The following is a 15,481-nucleotide window of genomic DNA, read 5'->3' on the forward strand; positions in this document are numbered from 1 at the left end:
GGGAATGGGAGCAGTAACAAAGGTGTTGCGTTTATATTTTTGTTGAGTGTACGTCCACTAGTGAACCGACCGTGAGCTATGGGGTGTTCACGTGTCTGCCTTTAGTCACACACATAGAAAACTGAACTTTCTGAGATTTGCGGCATGAACAGAGACCTGAAGGACTCCACAGGTGAACTGTTAGCAGAGGATTAACTTCCAATGGTCAAACTGAAATATCTTCTTTACAAAAATAAATAATCAGAAGACCGACCCATTGCTTAGGACAGGAGATCAAAAATAAAATAAAATAAAGGTGCTTCAGAGCTGTCAGTAATCAAATATCATTACAATCTCTAAGCAGCGTATTCAAACTGTTTCGCCCCATTCTGACACCCTAATAAAATGTAGTCACTGAGCTCTTTGTTCCCCATAACCTTGGTTAAAAAGGAAAGTTTAAATAATATTTCAGCATAAAAGCATTCCTGCATTCAAAGATTCACCCAGGAAAAAAAAGACTGGAGATGAAGCTCTCAAACCAGTAGGTTTAAGACGTGTTACAGAAATGTGGAATTTCTTCTTCATCTGAAAATATTTCTGCATTTTTCTGGAGAGCTCTTCAGAAAACATTTGACCTCTTTAAAGACCCTATGCTGAAGTGATGACAATAGACCACCTACGCTTAAATTCAAAGGCGTTTTAATTCTCACAGCTACATTTATAACCTCTATTGCATCTAAACACTCAACACTACCACTTTTATCACTGTGCAACAGGCTTTAAATACCAAGCTCAGCCTGAATAAATACTTGCTATATTTCACTTCTCTGCACATGAGGTCTGTGAACCTCATTCTTGGGGTTCATAGTGTAAATACCCATTCAAGTAAAAATGTACTTAAATTATTGCTAAAAGCTTGTACTCGTCAGCATTACAGGAAGACAGACTGTGGTTCCGATCTCACACGAATTACTCCATTACGGTACACTCATCAGCATAAAGAAACCATGCAAATGTTCTAATGAGAGGAATTTTTGCATAAGGCAAAAAAAACCAAACTGACAAGATCACGTTTGCATAAACTGGAGCTTCATCCACCAGCTGTTAACTGGTTAAAATGGCATAAAGGCTGAAACGATATGAGATTCTCCAAATTTTTCCATCTTCGCGAGTCCTCGCAAGCCGTTTTTGTACACGGGGCTCAACTGTAGTTTAACAAACCACAATCATAAACAAATGCTTCAGATCATGAGTCACTCCAAGCCTTTTCTAGACTTGTGTCCTCCTGCCATCTTGGTTTCACTGAATCTAATCTGGCCTTCCAGTTCAGGAGACACGTTTGCACTTTGTGATGAATCCTCTGTTTGTGAAGTTTCCTCTTTTTGGTAAACCTGGGTGATGATATGATGTCCTAGATGGATGCATGTTTTACTTTGGTTGATGCTGGGAAAAAAAAAACACTAGTGTGCACTTCAACCACATCATGAGATTGCATCATCTACTGTGGTGGAATACATGAGAAAATTATGCAAAGTATATCCCGGTGTGTAGGGATTACGTGGTATTAAACACGAATACGTAATAGCCGCCAGGTAGAACAACAAAGCTAACATTATACTGCCAACATGCCCAACAGATGCAGCACTGTTCATATCATCTGCAGAATGAAGCAACTGTGTCAAAGTCAGTAAAAATAACTTTATATTTATTTATCGAGACCAGGTCTATGAGATTTACATGATTTTGCACCAGAGAGATCTGCAAATCAGAAAGTCTATTTTCAAAGTTCGGTGTGGGCTTTATGGGTAAGAAGGAGAAGAATGTGCTGTAGGTCAGTAAGTAGACCAAGAATAGCCTCTAAATAAGAATATAAGAAATGTGAGTCTACAGAAGGACAAAGCCAGCCATTAAAAGCCAAACATAGACCATGCAGTGGTGAATAAGGCCTGTGAGATTTGTAAGTTCCATGTAAGACGGCACAGTGTGTAAGTAACAATGGCACACCCCAACTTTAAGTCTTTTAAAAGTAAAATTCTAAGTATTTGTATTTAGAGGATAATTTAATCTCTACATGAAAGGTTCTCTGGGTTTGGTTCTCGGCTGCAAACTGACCTCGAACTTGGTGTAAAGCTCCGTGAAGAACTTCTGGTTTCATCACTGTGCATCCATTATCTCGGACTAAAATATAAACTTGTTCAGAAATTGCAGAAAGGGAAAAAAATCTTTGTAACAGTAAAAACTTTGTTATATTTGTCAAAATAAATAACCCATTTGAGATTCTTAATCTTCCTAAATACAGCCACTGTATCTCAGGGAATCCAGTAGTTTGATATTAACATTGATGTTTGTGTGGACGAAGGTTTTGATGAAGAGGAGAGGTTAAAGAATAAGAACTACAGTTAGGCTCATGTGAGCCATGAAAGGGGCCCAGTAGCAGATGGACGCTGGAGAGAGACATTAGTCACACAACAATCAACTCTGACTACTGGGCGACTCTTCTGCACCCCGGGCACCCCCCCCTCCCTGCGTGTCTCTCTGTCACCAGGCAGGCCCGGGCCACTCGAGCCAGGACAGCAGGCTTCATAGTGTCAGTGCCAGCCCTCAGGAGAACACACACGGGGCATACAGCCACAATCCTGCAGCTGCCTCGGACTCTCGTGTTTTCCCCGTGTGTCGCCTTTCTTCCACTTTCACTTGATTCTCACAGCTCTTCCACAGGCCTGCTACATGCGTGTGTTTGCAAATATGCAACGTTTATGGAGGTTATAATGAAGATGGAAGCTTTTACTGGCGTGCGATTGTCTGCATTATCAGAAGAAACCTGTTTGTGTGTGTAATTGTGCTTGTATGTGTGCATCAGCAGGAGGTCGTGTTGCTATACAAGTTGAATGTTTTATCCCAGCCTAGGCAGTTCCTTTCACTCATTCTTCTGTTGGACCACTCAACGGCATCTGTTTCAACTGCTTCCAACATTTGCACACACACACACACACACACACACACACACACACACACACACACACACACACACACACACACACCGGTTTTTATAAAAAGAGGATTTTCCCATAATCCTCAAAGCAAACATTGTTCCACTTTATAATGTTTAGCCATGTTTTAATGTTGTAGCCCATATGGCCCAAAGAGAATTATTCACCATCACGGGTGACATTTCTTGTAGTCTGCTTATTTTAATATTGCTATTTTACTTCAAGGACCATATGGCACAATATTCATTCTTTACAAGTATGCAACTGTGACTAAAGCATTCAATATCTAAGCAGACTCGGGGGTGCTTCATTCATCTTCCTATGTTAATAGCCTCCACTACAGAGGTCCCAAGGTAAAAATCATTCAAGTACACCTCATGTTATTCAAGCAGTCAGAATGTATTTAAATGTGTGATTCTGGGCCGAGCTGATGTGCCGTCCGTCCCTGACTTCCACCCTGGTCATCACTATAGGAACAATTCTGAAAAAGAGAAAAATGTAGTTCTATTTTCTCTTACTAATGCATGCACATATCTACTACTCTAGTAAATTAAACCTTTGAATATAAGGACTTTGCAACATCTGAGGTGGGATTTGCTACAACATGGATGTTACAAATAACGGGGGCTGCAGTACTGAACTTTCCTAGCACTCATCCAACAGATGTGCAAATGCCAATGAATATTTCACAATCTGTTCAGACTTTAGGCATTCCTTTACCTGCCTGTCCTCTAATCTGTGTGATGGGGAATTATTGTCCTTGTGTAAAAATCCAGAGCATTGCCTGCTAAAGTAGGCTTCATAGACTGTATATAAAGGATGGATGTTACCATTGATACACCCTTTTATTAGTGGACGCTAACGGTTATATATTGGCTGCTACCATGTGATCAGAAGTGACCATAGTTGAGGGTGCATTAGCATTTTGGTGAACGCACATATCCCAAACAACAGGCTAATGGAGAGGTTGTCCCACATGCCAAGCACTTCTGGTCAACAAATAAAAATAACTCCAGTTCAGTAACGTCAGGTCAGGTCGCAGTGGCTACTACTGTTACACGTGAGGAAAATATTTGGAAATGATTCTTCTAAAACTGTTTGTGTGTCAAAGAGGATTTACACAAAGTTTTGTAACTGTTTGTGGTCATGTATGTGCTTAGGTCCATTTAAAGCATACCCCACGCTCTGTAAAAATAAACATAAATACTATGTAAAGCACTGCTACAAATAGTTAAATATGTAAATGAGTCCAAAGAATGTTTGGGGGGGGGTCTGCTTGATTGTTTGTTTTTGTTTGTCTCAGAATCAAGTATATGAAAAATGTAAGTCATTTGGAGATTTCTTATAAATAAAAGTTAACAAATAGGAACATTGCACCACAGTGCTATAAGTCTTCTTTTTCTAATTATTAAAAAAGAATACTACAATTAAAAATTATCTCAAAATTTAAGTGTTTACTGTGAAAAAAAAACCCATCTACATTGTGTGTGCTGCACTACTTTCAAAGCTTGAACTTTAATTTACAGACTCAGTCCCCTAGGAGCAAGCACTGGGTGACAGAGTGGGAAGGAAAAACTACATTTTAACAGGAAGTTCGGGTAGAACCAGGATCAGGGAGGGTCGGCCATCTGCCACAACTGGCTGGGGTGGGGGAGGGTGGGGGCAAGAGGCAAGAGAAGAGAAAAAAACAAAGATTTTTTTTTTTTTTTTTAAAAAAGGACAAAACACAGAGAGACAAGCATAAAACCATAACTATAGAAGAGAGGGAAGACAGTCACATATTCAAAGGTTTGGTCCAGAACCTTCCAGAATAACAGACTGTGACTGTGTTACAACCGTTAATATATGGCATCTCAAATGTACTGGGAATAGTTCACTGTGAGTTTTTTGGTTCCCCCTTCTTTCCTTAACACTGAGCACATGCCATTCATGCAATGAGCACAGAACATTGTGCATTTTATACTTCTAATCAACCAGATTTACTTTGCTTTTCACACATTAGAGTGAAGGTCATCCTAATCTCTACAAGCAGATATCTGCTGCGAACATGCAGACATATGGACATCCAAGGAACGAAAGCAGGCAATGAATAGGAGGCATTGTTTCCACGCAGATAAACAGCCCATGTTAAGAGTTAAAGAACTGAAACCAAGGGTTGAAACCTTTAAAATGTTAAAAAAAGAATCGACATTCAAACACAAATACACAGAACAGAAAGTCTTAACTCACACATCTATTATCCAGGGCATTGAAGGTTTAGAGACTGGATGTCTTTAAGGGTCAGAAAGGATAAACTACACATAAAACCTTTCAAGGATGCAAGCCTTTGTCTACTTCTGGCTTGAGCAGCACCTACTTAAGCAGGTACATTCCTACCTTAATGTACTGATGGCATAAAATAATATTAAATGTTACTGCGATATATTGTACACTAGTGCCAAACACTAACAAATCGAGTGAAATAACGTGATCAGCAGTCAACTAACTAATCAGCATGTCTTCGTCTCATCTTCCACCACTCATTCCCAACTAGTTGCATGAGATGGCCATCCCCACTTGAGCCTGGTTCTGCTGGAGGTTTCTTCCTGTTGAATGGGAGTTTTTCCTTCCCACTGTCACCAAAGCGCTTGCTCATAGGGGTGATCTGATTGTTGTGTCAGCCAACAATTCTCTGTTTTCTCTGTATTATTGCAGCGTCTTTACCTTACAATACAAAGCCCTTAAGCAACTGGGCAACTGTAGTTGTAATTTGGAGCTATATGAATAAAACTGAATTCAACTGAAAAACTTACAGAGAGAAAGGATTTTTTCCAGCACTGATGGACGTCACTGGAACTCCAATCCAAGAACTTGATAATTAAACTGAGTGGATTTGAACTGAATACACATGAATACAAAACTCTGCTTTTTTCCCTTTTTACACCAACTCTCTTGCAGTTTAGAAAGTATGACCAGCCCACTCTCATTCCAGAGGTTACAATTAACACTGCTGGTGTGCCTTTGTCTACAAAGGCATCCTTTTAGGAGGGGCTTATCCTACCCAAACTAGGATCATTCTATTACTTTAACACTCCGTGGTTAGGGTTAGTCAGTCAAAGTAAAAAGTGAAAAAAATAAACTGAAAAAATAATCAGCGAGTGGGTGAAAAAAGTGCAAAAACACAAGAGTCAGATAAGGACACAAACCACAAACTCATGGTTGACAAACTCCCATCTGCACAGCCTCTTAGTACAGCCTCTGTAGGTCACAAAAGCAGCACCTTTATACATCTATAGAAATACATACACACACAGCTGTAGCTGGTGCATCAAGGAACCGACACCAAAAGAGAGGTGTAATGACATTACTTGCCAGAACTGTATTTTGTAGCACCCAAGGGTGAGAATGCGTTGGTATGACAATATCACAGTATGACTGCTTTGATGGGGATCTTGTCCTTTGTGCTCGTCCACTCCCATAAGACACAAATAAGAAAGTTGTAGTGAACGAAACCCTAATATCAAACGGCTGAAATGACCACGGCGCAGAAGACAGGATATAAAATTTCATCTAAGATATTTGTAAGAACGGCAGCATTAGATACCCTGCACTGAACAGCAATCAACAGAAATCAGTATCGTACTAATTAAATTCATTATACTAACAATATTCAGCAGCGTTTCTCACGTGATCTGAAGCTGGAAAGGTGTTTTGTTTGGTTTCACTAGTGGCTACCTACTTTTATGGATAATCCATATGAGACCCTACAAATGCCTTCCATTCAGACCAAGCCGATTATTCTTGGTTCCATAATGTAGACTTTAATCAGTTTTCTACTCCGTCACATGTGATTTTTGACTTGGCATTGATGCACGTGTCCGAGTTCAGACTTTTTGATATAATTTGGTCACGATTTCAATTAATCCATTACTGATAAGTTCATTCTGCTGAAGACAGACTGAAAAAAAATCCCTTTTTCCACGTCTCCAGTTCTTCTGATTAGTTCTGACCCGATTTCATGTTGTAAAAAAAAAAAAACAAAGACATATTCATCAGGCTGAATAATAAAGCTGCATCAGTGAAAAGAAACCTGCAAAGCATCTTTTATTCTTTCTCGGCACTAATACGCACTTGAGTAAGACAGAGAAAGTTGCTTTATGAGTGGTGAAGAGGCTGTGATTCACAGCATGCGCTCCTCATTATTTCACCATCTCTTCTCACGGAGGCATTACCATTTATGCACACACGCAGTAATTGGTCACAGATTGCACACTGATACAGTGAAGTGCTTATTTCCTCCTGAAATATGACGGTAAAAGGTTCAGCTAGCAGCTCTCCTCTCTGCTTGCCGTCCTTACCGTTATTCCTCATCCACCAGCTTTAGGTTGGTTTTTTTGCTGAGTCAGACAGAGTCATTATCCAGTCTCTTCCTTGGGAGGGTGGAGGGAAATTGGAGGATGAGGGGGGTGGGGTCACACGTCACACAGACACACACGCAGGAGACAATATCCTCCACCAGAGGAAAGGGAGGCCTGGGGAGGTTACAGCAATACAACACCGTTTAATAAGTGTGAACACAGGAGCGTTGTGCCGAGGCAGACACCACGTGTGCTGCATGTGCGTGCATCTGTGAGTCTTAACCCACACCTAGTAAAGGAACAGCGTACGGCTGCATGGATGTGAAAAAGAGTACAGTGACCTCCATCTACCCATCTCGTTGCCACAATTACATCCTCTAAAGCCAACACGAGCTCCGCTCTACTCAAAACACACGTACAAAACGAATTAGCCCCTGAACTGTGTTTTCCATCTGTGGTCCATTAAAACTTGGGTACTGCTTTATTTAGACAGTAGCAGGTAAAGAGGCAGAGATTGTGGCGGCTGCGCACCCCTTATTTAAATATAGTGCTTTGTCAGCACTGTTTCATTTGTTTGTTTGTTTTGGATTCCTCTCTCCTAAGCTGAAACTCCAGCTGGACTTTATCACAGACCACAAAGGATCAGAACAAATGGTCTTTAAGGTGATCCGGGGGACAAATCAACAGCGGAATAATTAAATTTTAAAAAATGCTGCTTTATGTTGAATCAGCTCAATTGTTTACTCACTGAAAATCTACTATAATGTGCCATTAACTCATATCTCTGGAAGTAAGTATAATCATCAATCATTTTTTAGGGTAACTTTTATTTGAATGATTTTTGCCATTTTATTGTGCTCTCAGAGGGTCGTCTGTCCCTCCCAGAGTTTAACTTTGTAAACAAAAAAACTAGTTAAGGACAACTTGAACGATCTAAAAAATAATTTGTAAAATTTGAGATTCTAGCATTTCAATAGTCTCTGTTGCTCGAACTGAGTTTTAAACTAGTTTTGGTTTTGTGTCGTCTCCCTACGCTTTCCTTTTTCCACCCCACACCAGTCATGGCAGGTGTTTGCCCTTCACTGAGGTTGGGTGTGCCAGAAGTTTCTTTTCTCTTGCCAAGTTCTGCTTACAGGAAATCATCTGATTGTCGTTTCCCCTCTAATACTCCAAGTGTCTTTACTATACAGTATAATGCGCCTTGAGGCAACTGTTATTATGACTTGCTGCTACACTTAATTTCACTATATACAAATATGGGAACATAGCAGCAGCTAAATCTCTAATGTTGAGGCTTCAAAATACAGCCTGGAGAGCTGACATTGTGCGATCAACATTAAGTAAGGCAGAACAAAGCACTGGTTTGAAAGTCTTCATTTGTGACATTTCTGAGCTACTGTAACAAGCTCAGAGCCCATGCTAGCCTTGCGCTGGTAGCTTTATTTATGGATGTTTGTTGTATGTCATTCCCTATCTCTCCTTCCACTTCTATCTAATGCTATACTGAAACTTACATAATAACATAAACTGCACAAAAAGATTCAATTTACATGTAGTCATACTATGACTTCTAAGTGTCCCTTGGAAGTCAGAACTGGGAAATTACTTTATTCCCGAGTTAGCGCGTTCCAGCAGAAATGTCATAAAAGTAAAAAATGGAGTTCGCACCACTCAGGTCTCGCTAACAATACACCGTGAAACTTGTTGTTTTGCACAGAAAAACACAGCTACAGCACGTCAGATAAAGCCTGCGTCATGGAGTATTTAGCGAGTATTTAGCAATACATGACAGTAGCTGTACAAACTAAAAGTTTTATAGCTTTACTGAAGTCTAATTCAATGCCGCCATCTTGGACTCTTAACTTGGAGATGCTCCAACTTTCCAAGTAAGGAATTCAAGTCGATGATCATTCCAAATTCAATTTATGATTTGAACGTTAGCATTATCTAGCTTGAGGTTGCGAGCATTAGCTAGGCTAATTGGCTAGGTGCTACATGTCAAGGCTAAAAATAAAAAAAATATTGAGACAGTAAAATTAAAAGCCAGGTTTTAATTATAAATTGCTTAGCTTTAAATGTGCAAGAGGAGAAAATATAATTTCATCTTTTAAAAATGTAAAGGCCACAGGATTCTTTTTTTGTGCTATTTTCTGCTGTTGTTCACTAATGCTAATAGCAAATCTAAAACACAAACCAGTGTTAGCTGAATTACCATAAAAAGGATATAAGTTCAAAGAAAAAGAGAAATAGACTTCGTACTCTGTGAAAACTTACTTGTTTCCAATTAGGTAATTATATATCATTTTTTAATAATTTATCACACTATGCACAGAGTGACAAGAAATTATCAGAACAAACAACAGTGAGTAATCACCATCAGGCCTGCTGAACACAAAAACCGAGGTCGTGAGCACAACAGCAGGGAAACATTTTTCCACTGTGGGAGTTTTCAGAGAGCAGAGCGAGCTGTTGGCCCACTCTGTGGAGTGTTTATCGTGTCAATTCCTCCAGCCGGGAAAATACATAAGTAGTAGTTGAAATCTAGACTTCCTTTTCACTTCCTGCTGAGGTCAGGAAATGTGAGGGTTGATTCAGACTTCCCACAGTGGGATGGTTGGACTCATCCATTCCTCTGCTTGGTGCTCAAAACCCCCGAAAGGCTGAGATCCTGCTTACAGTATTTATTTCTGTTCTTACTTTCAAAATAAAATACGTGAACTTACTGTTCTCGATGGTATTTTCAGTATAGGTTAAATGTAGCTTTAAAAGTAATGTGCAAAAATTCTATTTTTATCTAGTTATTTATTTCCGTTTTTGCAGAAGAAAAACAAAAACGTAAAAGTTTTACAAATAAAATAAGATCACGTGACTCAAAGGGAATATCAAAGACATCAGCGTCTTTATACACGAGCTCCATTCTGCAGTTTATTCACACAATGGCTCAGCTCCCGCGACAAGGATTAAGCCAAGTCACTTTTTTCAGTGGAGATCTTCATTGAGTTTTTTAAGTTAGGGATTAGGGTTAATCCATGCCTGCCTTTGTATGTTCAGTAAAAAAAAAATGTACATGGATTATGATCAGTGTACACTGATCAGCCACAGCAATTATGCCCATGACAGGTGAAGTGATTGCACTGCAGAAAATTGCAATGCCAGCAAATCTTGATGTTTTGCTGATGACCACCTAAACAATGTTAGAGAGAAAACACAGGACCCCATAGCAACAACACTCCCCGGCGACTCTTCCCTCCTCTGGAAGGACAGTGTGCCTCATATCGCTTAAAAAACTGCTCGGCTACAAACTCAAGGAAAACAGCACAGAGCCCAAGGTGTTAATTGACCTCCATGTTTTCAGGATCCACTCAAGCATACACCAGAATGCACAGGACCCAAAATCACGTATCTGTGTCCCGATGTATCACACGATATCGTTGACTAATATCAGCTAATGACATACCATTTACTGATATTGCTGGGAAATATTTAGCTGTTGTGGCACATCAGGTTTGGGATGTGAAATGTTTAGGAATCAAAACAGTGAAATAGTTTTTTTGTTTCATTTAAATGGGGCTATATTAGTTTAGATAGAAAAAATTGATAATTACAAATAATAAAAACTAAATTAAGTAAAAAGAAAAAAACTGTTATTAGCATCAGAATGTCACAATGAGTGCATCACTAGCTTATTATACTGCAAAAAGTAAAGCCATGTAAAGCTGGTTTCACGTCTTGTGGGTATGAATGTGCTTTCATGGGCTATTTTGTTTTGTTTTTGCTTGTTTGCTTCTAATAGAGACATGTTGCCGTATCTTACAACATGTTGCAGAATCACACGTTCGGTAACAGCATTCTTATCATCTTCAAAGTGCAACAACAGTGTTGTTGTGTGACTTAAGTGATTATTGGCGCAGATACAAACAATGAAAGAGACACATTTTCAGATACAGTCACATCTGTGTGGATGTGAGAGACACACTGAAAGACGAGGAGCTCGGGCAGTCAGGCAAGCCAGCACAGGCTCCGCCAGCCTCCTGCAGCCACAATCCAGCCACCACCACCACCCCCCATCCGGCTCCCTTGCACACCAGCATCCCCTATTCCACCCTACTCCCCCACCCCACCCAGGAGGATGCCTATTGTTCCCCCATCTCCTAAACAAAGCCTGCACCCTCACAACCTCACCCCCAAAACCACCCTCTCTTTCCCCATCTAACCCCTTTGCCCTCCCTCAGCACACACACTCACACACACACACAGCTTTGCTGCTCTAATAAACCGGCTCAGCTCCCTAAATTTCATTACATACAAGCCCGGACCCCCACCCACCCAGCCACCCCCCCTTCCCTTCTTTCTTTTACAGTTTTTCCCCTCTTGGCAGAGTTTATCTTTGCGTATCGTGCTGCATGCTAAATATTGGGACATCAGAACAGAATGCACTACAACAACAACAGAAACTGCTCGATGAAAAACCAGGAAGCTGAAAAACTGGACTGCAGTGACACTGGAGGAATTAATTTATCGTGAGAATTAAAAGGAAGATTGTGTCGTTTTGTTTTTTTTTAAAAGAGAAATTTTTTTAAAAAAAGAAAAAAGAGCAGAGCAAACATCTTGCAAGCCAGCAGCATCCGTTCATTTGCAGGATTTACTGTATCACCTGTTGATTCAGCCAAAATGACAACTTGCACTGGCAAAAAAAAAAAAGAACTACAACTACATTTGAAATTATAAACGAAACAAGTGGGACGTCACAAGACATCATTTCATTTGCCACGAAGATTACTCCTCCTAATCCCAGTTCCACAAAAATCTGTGTGCCGGATTTTGTCCTCCTGTTTAGAAATGAGTCGACAGATGAAACAACAAGGAGGACGGCAGCGAGCAGCGCCACTCCAAACTCCACCATATTGCAGCAGCATTGGTGAAGTAGATGAAAACACACACACACACACACACACACACACAAACATGCACACATACACAGCGGTTGTGACTAAAGCACACAGAGGCCATATGGTGCGTCCTCATCCACCAACGCCTGTTGCTGCTTCAACAATGGGGCTGCCTGGCCTGGACAGCAAGAGGCAAACACACACATCCACAAATGTACACACACACACACACACACACACACACACACACACACACACACCAAATGGTCGTTAGTCAGTCAGTCTGCGTTGCTTAGGCCCCGAACAAACGCCTGAATTTGCATTCTGCACCTCCCTTTATTCTCCTCCTCCCCTCCCTCTCCCCCTCACTCACACACACACACACACACCCCTGGTCTCTACAGGTGCATGGAGCACTCAAAACAGATGTCAACGGACTGGAGAAGGAGAGGCACGGGTGAGTGAGGGGGAGAGGGGAGGAAAGTGGAGGCTGTTTGCCCAGAGCGACTGACAAAGCTTTGTACACTTGCGGGCCTAGACACGGCAAAGACAATGACACACACACACACACACACACCTTACTCTGTTACACATTCAGGCCGGCCTGATTTGTCACTGTTGGAAACTTTAAAGGGGGGATGAGCGTGAATAGAAAACGCAATTTGCATCCACATTCAGATTCGCCCTCTTAAAGACAGGTTTTAAAAGTAACCTGCTCCACTTGGAGAAATCCACATTTCATTAATGATTCCAATGTTATATTTTGCACATCTGCCAAAACAGAGCATGGACAAAGTAATTGTTCACACACTTTTAAAAAGGTGGAATGAAATATTTGGAATACCTCTGAAGAAAAACTCTTTTGTTTTCCGGATCATTTTTAAAAACACTTAAATGCATCCCACACTTTTTTTGGCACTGGCTGTTCTGAAACTGGGGCAGTGATGAAATTCACCGCTTGATCGACAATGTCAGGTGTTACTTCATCATTTGGACCATTTTAAAAGGCAGGATATGCAGAATAGTCTTTCCCTCCTTGTTTTTTTATATATTTCATGAACAAAACGATACATTCAGTGACGTGGGGAAATAGAGCACCAGACATCTTTAAAAAAAAACAAAAGATACAAGAATTAGAAAATTACACTGACAATGGAAACAGCTACAAGTTACATTTCTCACTGATTCCATTGTAATTACTGGACTTGTTGCACAACTTCACATTAACAAAACATTCATCTCCAATATCCCCAATTTCATTTAGCCGCATCAACTCTATTCAAAAAGAAGCCCAAACTAATATTCTCTGAAATATAATCCTTTTATCCAACATCGCCCTCCCGACATCTAACAGAAGGATTACTGTAACAGAATTAATGCATCTACTATGTTTCATCCTACAGGCTGTAATTTTCTCCAATAATTACATTGTGGTTTGGCCCTGCTTTGCCACACATCTCCAGCCATAGAGGACACGAGCAGTCCTTTGATCAATATTAAAAAGGAAGTACAGAACACAACTACATAGGCTCATGTGAGGAGCTGCTGGAGAACAAGGAGACTTGTGATTTGTGATGTGAGCTTTAATTTTTGCAGGCAGCTTTTACTCCAAACTGACAGATGCGTGGAGTGGAAGGAGTGTCAGCATCACAGATCTCCATTTAGACTTATATATATATATATATAAAGAAGAGCTTTAAAGCCCTTCATACAAGTCATTTTCTATAAAGGTGGAATAAGAAGTAAATGCGTTAACAGATCTCCCAAACGGGCTGTGTGATGGTGCTGAGAGTGAGCGTGTAATGTGTTCTGTCCACTGGGTAAACACTGGCTGTGTGCATGTTATCAGCCTATGGCCTGTTTCTGTGACTGGGGCCTGCCTGCCTGCCTGCCTGCCTGTGTAGGAAAAGAGAAAACCCCGCCGATGCAACAAGTCCCCCATTCACTCCCAGCTTTGTTAAGCTGCCTCCCAGCGCTGCTGCGAAAAGCTTTTCATCCACAATCTCTCAATCTCCCGTGGACACATTCCCGTTTTTAAAAACAGAAAACACGTGATTTTTAGCTTACGACAGAAAGAAGTGTTAGGAAACAAGGTTTGTTTTCTGGTGTCGGAAGGAAGGGGAATAAAACTGTAGTGAAAGCGACATCCCTCGCTTTGAAGCTCAACACGGCGCAGTATTAATAAGCTTGTTAGACTTGTTCAGCGTGTAGAATAGGTGTATTTGTGGCGATTTGTATTCCAGTGTCGCCGAAACTGTTTTAATTTGAGCTTCAGTGACCACTTCAGGATTTTAGAAACAAGCGAAACGTCCGGGGGCTTTCAGGCTACAGGCTGAAGAGAGCGAAGGGAGGGAGGGGGGGACTCCTCCTAGGGAACTTACCTCGATTCATACGCCTCTTTATGGATTAATTCCCACACTTTTCACCGGATCGGAGTCGCTACAGCAGCGGGAAGCCCTCCGCCAACTCCAGAGTCTCCTCTCGGTTTTGGTTTGAGGAAGGATCGGGCGCGCTGAGTGCGTAAAATGCGCAGCGTCTCTCCAAGGATGCGAAATATGCGCGGAATGGGAGCAGGAATGAAATGAACGCAGCGGACTGAGTTGAACGGGGCGGGGTGAGAGGGACTGGCGTCACCCTGGATGGATGAAATAGAGTGAGTGAGAGATGGGAGGATGGGTGGAGAGAGAGAAAAAAAAGAAAGAGAAAGAGAGCGAGGGGGAAGGGGAAGGGGCCGGACTGTACAGGCTGCGTTCAACAACAAAAGAGTGGAGCGCCCAAACTCTATTCAGGAAGAGGAGGAGGAGGGTCGAGATAAAACACAGTCTGCTGTGCGGGGCTGACAACTAATCAGATAAGGTGACGCTAAAAGAAAGAGAAAAACACTTTGGATGGGAGCTTTGTGGCAGGAATTCAGAGACTCAAAAAGTTAGTCAACCACAACCTAGAAATATTTTTTAAATCTGATTTATAATCAATAAAAACGTGACGTGTGTAACTTTCGTCTGCTGTTATGCAAGCCTAGGTTTGAGTATTCGTGTTTAATGGTCTGCAGTTAAGTTTAAACGCAATATTTCACCTAACAGACGGAGTACTCACACAACTACAAAAGTCTGCGTCCACAGTAAATAAAAGATGGATGTAGCCATCACGCAAGTAGTGTTTTTGGACATGTTTGAACCAAAGAATTTTGAAAAGTTATAACTTAGGGCCATCCTTAAAATCCACGTACAGCTATAATGCACAAATACCCATAATTGCTAATCAATGCTAAGTAAAATTCTAATAA

The 15,481-nt window shown here is 41.0% G+C and overlaps 1 protein-coding gene across 1 annotated transcript in view; it reads right to left on the bottom strand.

Moving 5' to 3' along the window:
* The window catches only part of tead1a (TEA domain family member 1a), a 55,746-nt gene extending 40,896 nt beyond the window's left edge, over window positions 1-14,850 (bottom strand). The window contains exon 1 of the mRNA XM_005928365.3: window positions 14,577-14,850. The gene's annotated coding sequence lies outside the window, so the exon portion shown is untranslated. The remainder of the gene's footprint in view (window positions 1-14,576) is intronic.
* Between the last annotated feature and the right edge of the window lie 631 nt (window positions 14,851-15,481).

Source organism: Haplochromis burtoni, unplaced genomic scaffold (genome assembly GCF_018398535.1).
Source record: "Haplochromis burtoni strain Fernald_Lab_line unplaced genomic scaffold, NCSU_Asbu1 Contig_112, whole genome shotgun sequence".
In the NCBI taxonomy this organism is placed as follows: domain Eukaryota; kingdom Metazoa; phylum Chordata; class Actinopteri; order Cichliformes; family Cichlidae; genus Haplochromis; species Haplochromis burtoni.